The following is a 7,658-nucleotide window of genomic DNA, read 5'->3' as shown; positions in this document are numbered from 1 at the left end:
TGTCTCTTCATAGCCAAAGGAGACATTGATACCACTGCAGAGAGAGCAGACCTTTCAATGGTCCACTTAACTCTTTGCTCCTTTGGCAGCTTTTCAGGGGAACCGCTGCAGAGTGTTAAAGGGGGGAAGGAAGCCTTGGAAGAGAAATATTTCCTTAACTATAAAATCTGAAATGTGATGACTTGTATTTTTGGCCTAGCAACTAGTTATAGCAGCTCTGTTCAAGAGTTTGCCCCTTTATGTGTCAGACATTTAGTCCCTCGGGATCTCAGATCAGCCAGCACTGTAACAGTTGACTAGTCCACCTCTGCCCTCCTCAAGTTTAATCCCTTGGAAACCATCCCTGGTAAGAGGTGAAGAGCTCAAGATTGGGATTGAGCAGGCGTGCTAGATTCCCTGCTTCAGCCCTCACCAGCCTTGAGACCTCGGTCGTTACACAATCTCCCAAATCCCAGTTTATTCATCCATAAGTGGGATTATTGTTCTAGCTGGCAGAGGTGGCATGAGCATAACATGAGATGACTTTGACAAAGTGCTCAGCTCTGAGCCTGACACAGAGGACACACCAGATACAAGGAACAGACCTCTGTCTAGCTTAGTAATTGATGCCTGTCACCTCTGTCTGGCTTAACTACTGATGCCTGTCACCCAACGGGGTGGGGAGCCCAGTACCTACAAGGCAAACCATCCCTTTAGGAATAGGCCACTTCACATGCTGGTCAAGTGCAGAGACCCCGGAACTAGAAATTCTGGTTTGGAGTCCTGGCCTTGTCCCTCACTGGCGGTGTGAGTCTGTGCAAGTTACTGACCTTGCTGAGCAACATTTCACTCATCTGTGAATTGGGGCTAAAAATTGTGGCCACCTCATGGGATTACACAAGCGATGCAGATGAATTGTTTATGTAAGTGTTTCCTCCATTATATGGGTAGTGTCGACTGTTATTTTTATCCGAACAGAAGAAAGAAAGTTCCCTTACCATCAAAAAGGGGCTGAAAGGGCATGGGCATGGATAGCCTCTACCTGTATTTACCTGTTGTGCAATTATGTCTCCTCCATCATGTAGAGTGATTATGACTTGCTCTTCTCAGGGTCAAAATGCATAAACCCATCATCTGGGGATTAGCCAGAGAGCGAGGAAGATGCTGGACCAGAGGAAGGTGGGCACCTCCACACATAGGATTTCTCCCTCCCGCCTCCACCCATTCCCACTGCGCAGTTGCTCCTTGCTGACTACAATATTTCCCCTCCTCTCTCATCACAAAACACACTCCAATTCACACAGTAGTGCAGATTTTGAGTACTGTGTGCAATATTACCCATTTTGTAACAGCTCTGTCCTGCGAAGAAATAGTGACCACCTTTTCCTCACTGGGCTCTGACCCCAGGAGATCAGCTCTGGTTTGTGTCAGAGACAGGAAGTTGAGAAGTAAGTCTGAATGATCACTCACCTCTCCACTCCCATCCCTGAACCCAGGGCACTTCTGCTTACTTCCCCCCCCACCCCACCCCCACCGCAAGCGGGCAGTTAGTAGTTAGTGAGTGTGACAGGGAAAGAGGTACCAAGCGACTGTTCAAAGAGGGATGGTAGCAGCACTTTAGGGCCTCAGTGGCCTCAGTGGCCCCTTGCCAGTAATGGAGATAGGACCTGTCATCTCTTAAGCAGCAGAAACTAAACAGCCAAGCTGGAGAGGTAACACCTATTTAGCACTTGTTCAATGTCCAGTACTTGCTTTAAAACATTTTCGCTGCGACGTTCGTCTATAGTCAAACGATATTTCCATGCCGCTAACTGTGGCATTCGACTTTCCCCCATGAGCTCAGTGTTCCAGAAAGGAAGTTTAGGAAAGCAGATGTACATTTTTCTATATTTTTGTGTTTTTCAAGAATGAATAACAATAAGAAATTTTTGCATTTTAAAATAATCATGTATTTTAATAAAATGTAGCACCTTAACTGTATTGCTTAAAAATATAAATACTGTAGTTATTTTATGTGGATTTTTGACACATTTTGGAGAACAAACTTGAAATGAATTAACACAGCGAAAAGGTTAACCAACTCCGCATCCAATGATGTGGTGTACTCATGCTCCTGTCTTTACCAATGAAAGAACTAAGGCTTTGGAAGGTCAAAGAACTTGTCCCAGGCCTGTGGCCAGCCAGGAAGTGGCAGAGCCAAGACTCAGATCCTGGTCTGATTCCAATCCCCACATTGCCACCAGCCTGCTGGTTCCCTGCTAGGTGGCAGTGGCCTCCATGGTGAGGCTCTGAGCCTGCTGACAGCAGCTTCAAAAAAAAAAAAAAAATCTGCTCTCTGAATTGTCACCCATTAACTCTAGGGCTACTTCTTAAGCCTGTGTTCATTCATTCTTTCACTCAACAAATAGTTATTGAGCACCTGCTCTGTGCCAAAATCATATCACACGCTGAGGTTATGACAGAGGGATGTAAGTCCTGGCTTCTTTGCCCCAACTCAGGACAACTCTGAAGGGTAATCTCAGCTTCAGAGGTCCTGGCAGGGCTGGCTGAGCCTGTATACAAGACAGACACATCTCTGTCCACATGAGGCTTACATTCTTTGTGAGAGAGATAGTTAGGAAACAGAATCACATAATAAAACAAAGATACAAAACCATTTCAGGGAGAAAAGATTGCTATGAAGAACATAAAACAGGGCATTGAGGTAGAAACTAATCAGGAGAAGATTTCTTAGGAAATGACCTCTGATATAAGACAAAAGGAATGGGACAAGTGAAGAGCTCATAGAAGAACATATAGAAGACAAAGCAAAGAGAGCAACAGGTGCAAAGGCCCTGAGGTAGCAATGAGCTGATATATTCAAGGAATAGCAAGAAGATGGCCAGTGTGGCTAGAAGGGTGGATGAGGAAAGAGCCATAAGAGATGAAGTTGGAAAGGAAAGCAAGGGCCAGATTAGGAAAGACCCTGCACATCATAGCAAGACACTCAGTTTCTCTTCACAGTGTGGTGAAAAGCCACTAGGCAATGTTAGGCTGGAGAGTAATATGACCTGATCTAAACGTGTGAGAATGGACTGTAGGGGGTCAAAGCAGAAGAGGGGAGACCCTGCAGAACGAGTTTAATCCAGCTTTTACTTGATTGTCTATTAAATATGTGAAGGCTGCTGTCATATTTCTCATGAATCTTTACTTCTCCACTAAATACTTTCAGTTCCTTTAACTGTTCCTCATGTGGCAAGGTTTTAAAGTTTTTCCCCTCTTGCTTTGGACCCATTGACTTCTTGCAGGTCCTTCCCACACCCTGTTCTATTTCTATGATTCCTGCTCTCCTCCATCTGCTCCACCCCATGTTGCAATGGTCCATTCTCCTATCCAAAAAATTAATTTTTTTTCTTACTCCTGCTAATAATACTGGGAACAGGCTGATTATTGCAGCAGCAGGATGGGGCAGAGGGGGAAGTTGAGTCACGGTTCGGTGGAAACAAAGGGCTCAGCCAGCCCTGCTGGGATCTCTGAAGCTGGGACAACCCTTCAGAATTGTCCTGAGTTGGAGGCAGGGGGACAGGGCTTATATCCACATGCCAACCAGTCACTGGCTGCAGGCTGCCTGAGAAGGGGCATGCCATGGACTAGGTGGCTCTCTTCTGCAAAGCAATAGTCCCAGGAGCTGGAGAACAGGTTCTTCGCCTGTAGTGAGGAACTAGGTGGCATGTCACAGCATCCACTATAATAAGCAAAGAAGACTAGAACTGGGGTGAGAGGCAGGTTCTGTCTGTGCATCTGTGGCTTTCCTTTCCTCTGTGTGTCATCACGCTCAGACATCTCTCCCCTTTAAGTAACATGCATGGCCACAGGCATTTCCACACCTGTGTTCTACTAGCTGTGGACAGAAAAGAGGCCCCATATTAAACCTGACAAGCTCAGGAGACTGAAAATAACCACATAAGATGGCGTGAGCATAACAAATTTCATAACCAAGTGGGCCATGGTGGGAAGTCATATCTTTAGCTAAAAGCTTCCTTCATAAAGGTAACCTGTGCCTTTAAGTGGGCCTGTCTATTGTCTTTTTGCACCTAAGATGACATCCTTGGAATGTCAATAATCCCTTTTTCCAGACCAGAGCAGGAAAGTACAGAATCCCTCATTATTATTCTTGTCCCTTGATTAACATCGCTATATCCTGTACCCACCTATGTGAAAGAAGTACTGTCTCTCCAATTCACTTCTATCCAATCCCAGAGATTTCCCCCCTTTGATTTCTCCCACCCCTTTACTCTATCACCAGTGGATTTCATGTAACCCTCCTCCTTTGATTCTATGTATAAAATAAGTTGCAGACCGCCATTTTGCAGAGCATTTTCTCAATCTGTTGAGATTTTGCTTCCCGGCAATTGTCAGTTTGGCTCAAAGAAACTCTTATAAGCTTTCTCTTAGGCTGGATGTTTTTTGTCAACACAGTTCAGCTTTCCCCCCTGGTTCCAGCAAAACTCCAGTGTTGAGCTCTTACTGGCCCTGAGAGGTGACCATTCCTCTGCCCATGATTGTTATTATAGGGATAACACTAGATCTGCTCTTATTTATGCAAGATGCAAATAATTACAAACATTAGTACTTTGCCTGTTACACAGACTCAGTGAAAACATGAATAAAAGCACAGTGCCTGGCATTTTGAAGATGCTCAGTCTCCAGCTGCTGCTGCTGCTATTGTTGCTGGGATTTGGAAAGGTATGGAGGCTTGGAAGCCAGGATACAACATTCTGGGGCTAGGGGGAATGCCAAGAACCACAAGAAAGCTGAAGGTGAATTTGAGTAACACTGAGTAAACCAGGTTGGAAATGTGGAGAGTTTCAATGAGGAATAATAGTGAGCCTGGAGAGTAAATTAGCTGAGACTACAGAGGGATGAACATGAGAGCACGGAGTCTGAAGGGTGTCCTGAGAGCGACTGCTACTCCAGGTGGGGTCTGGTCTGCAGTATTTGTTACCTGTCCACAATAAATACAGAAATTGAGAGTAAAAAGCTATAGTAATTGGACTGAATAAATGTATATATATTGAATCTAATAATAAAAAATTGGGACCTGTATTTATGTCTTTCTTATTTCATTTTTCAAGAAATTCATTTTTATTGCATTTTACAAAAACAATAACCCATGATGCATTGGAAATACTTTTTAAAACTGGCTTTTCACCAGAGGTAGTTTCAGAAGCACGATGGAGGCAAAGGGCCGTCAAAGGTTTGACAAATGACGTGTTCCAGGATTCTGTTTTTCTTAGAGGTAAAACTGAGGGTAGATTGAAGTGGAGAGAAAGTGGAGGGAGAGACACCTGTAGGAGGCTCTGTGATGGTCTGGGTGGGAGTCATAAAGGCCAGTAGGAGCCAAGATCTTTAGAAGGAAGGAATTGGGGTAGGGGCTCCTTTTCTACCGGGGTCTTGACTCATCAGAGTTCTGATTTGTAAGTAGAATTATAATGAATTGGGTACGTAGGTACTGATCTGCTCAGAGGCCCCACACTTCAGACAGCATACGGAATAAATTTGAAACTCTGAGGATGTATTTGAGCAGGACAATATTGCCACCTGTCTGATCACACAGACCCGTAATCTTGGCCGTGCCACATGCCCGGGCCCACGTGCAATCAGGCCAGCTTTGTGCTCCTTCTGAATCAGCTCTCCCATCTCCTTCCTTCTCTCCAGTCTCTGTCCCTTTGTCTCCACCCTTAATGCTTAATCTCTCTTGAATGCACTCAGATCTTATTATTCCCTCACTCCAAAACCTCTCATGGCTCCCCATTGTCTGGGGGAAAAAATAACCCAACTCTTGAGCAGGACGACCACTACCACATGTCACCAAACCCCACATTTCAGCCCCAGCTCCACATTCTTCAGCTGTCCCACTCATTTCCTCTGACAGCTCACTCTGCAATGATGAATTTGTACCTAGTGACTTGGGCAAACTCTCCAAGGCCACGGCCCTGAACCAAAGGATGCACAGGGAACCCTTGACCATTTCACCATCAGCCTGGGTGCTCACCTGAGTCCTGTCTTCCACATGATGCCTTCATCATCTCAGGAAACAAGAGGAAAGGTCAGAAGGAAGGCATAATGAAGCCACCACAGGCTGGGTTTCTTCAATTTGTCCTCGCTGCTTGTCACCTAGGTTAATCCCTACTTGGAAAGGAAGGAATCAAGGCAGAGGCTTCAGGGCCTTGACTACATACGAGCTTGCATGTGTAAGAAGGATCAGAATGAATCGGGTTTGTAGGTACTCATCTAGTCAGCAGGCCCTAAACCTCCTGAGGGCTTTGGCCCCACTTACAGCAGAGGAAACCAAAGCGTAGACAGGTTTCCTCTTGTGCCTAATGCCGTATAGTCGTAAGCAACAGAGTGGGGATTGGAACCCAGGCACTAAACAAACATTTGCTTGTTTATCATCAGATGAGACAGAGAAGGAGGACATCCAGATTCCAGGAACCCGCTCTGCTAGAAGCCACCTTACTTAAGAATATCGCTTAATCTCTTTAGACCCAGCTTCTTCGTTTGTGAAACAAAAAGGTGGAACCAAATGTTTTTACAAAATTCTTTCTTTCTCTTCTTGACTCTGAGTAATAATAATAGCTGATGTTGCTGAGTGCTTATTACGAGTACACACCTAGCATCATGCTTTTAAACAAATTATCTCATTTGGTCCCAATTGCCCTCATGATTAATTGTAATAATGATTCACCCTTGACAAATGAGGAAACCGTAGTTTAGAGAAGTTATGTAGCTCTCCCAAGGCCACACAGCTAATAAGCAGGGGAACAAGGTTAAAACTTCGACAAGCTGACTCTGGAATCCATGCTCTTAGCCTGTCTGGCTTCCAGGACCTCCAAGTCAGGTCATGTGTGAGGCCGAGTGCTCTCCTGCCTCAAGGCTGGGCTAGCTGCTGCTTCAATTCACCCCTGAAACAGTCCCCTGCTCTCTGCAAGCTCACTTGTCCTGGGTAATTCCTGGACACCAGGCAGGTCTCCTCTCCAAGGCTAGCTCCCCGGGGCTGGGTCAGCTACCCTCCTCTGAGCCACCACTGTCCCTGGACCACCTCTGTCATCTACTTATTATACAGCTCTGTACCTGCCCAATTACTTTTCTGCCCTCTACACTGGGTTCTCAGCTCCAAGGGGACAGGAACTGGTCTTGCTTCCCCAGAAATAGAACATGGTGAAAAGAAAGTGCTTTCACTTTGGGCAGCACTTGCTGAGGACATAACCAAAACGGAAAGCTGCTTCACCTCAACTGGCTCTAACCAGTGGAAGGGACCCACACTGGAACTCACTGAAGACTCTTTCCACCAGTGAACAATGAGACTTTTTCTAAACCATCCTATCCAGGGTGCACGTTGCCCACCCTTAATTAGCATAGCCACAATGAAACCTATTTTTTCTCATTCTTAAAAACCCTGAGTTTTCTCCTCCCAGAAAACATGTCAGTGAATGTCTTCACTGATATTTTCCCTTGCCTGGCAAGTAAATAAACTCAGCATTATTATTATTATTACTATTCTTATTATATTTAAATATGGTTCTGATGGTCTTTGTTTTATTCTTTGACAGCACATGGTAGGTTCAATAAATATTTATTGAGTATCATAAATACAAATAACTGCTGTATTAGGTGAGGGATGACCTGTACTCGGATGC

Source organism: Rhinolophus sinicus, chromosome 16 (genome assembly GCF_057876585.1).
Source record: "Rhinolophus sinicus isolate RSI-liver-muscle chromosome 16, RSI-T2T, whole genome shotgun sequence".
Classification (NCBI taxonomy): Eukaryota; Metazoa; Chordata; class Mammalia; order Chiroptera; family Rhinolophidae; genus Rhinolophus; species Rhinolophus sinicus.
Note: the sequence above shows the minus strand (reverse complement) of the source record.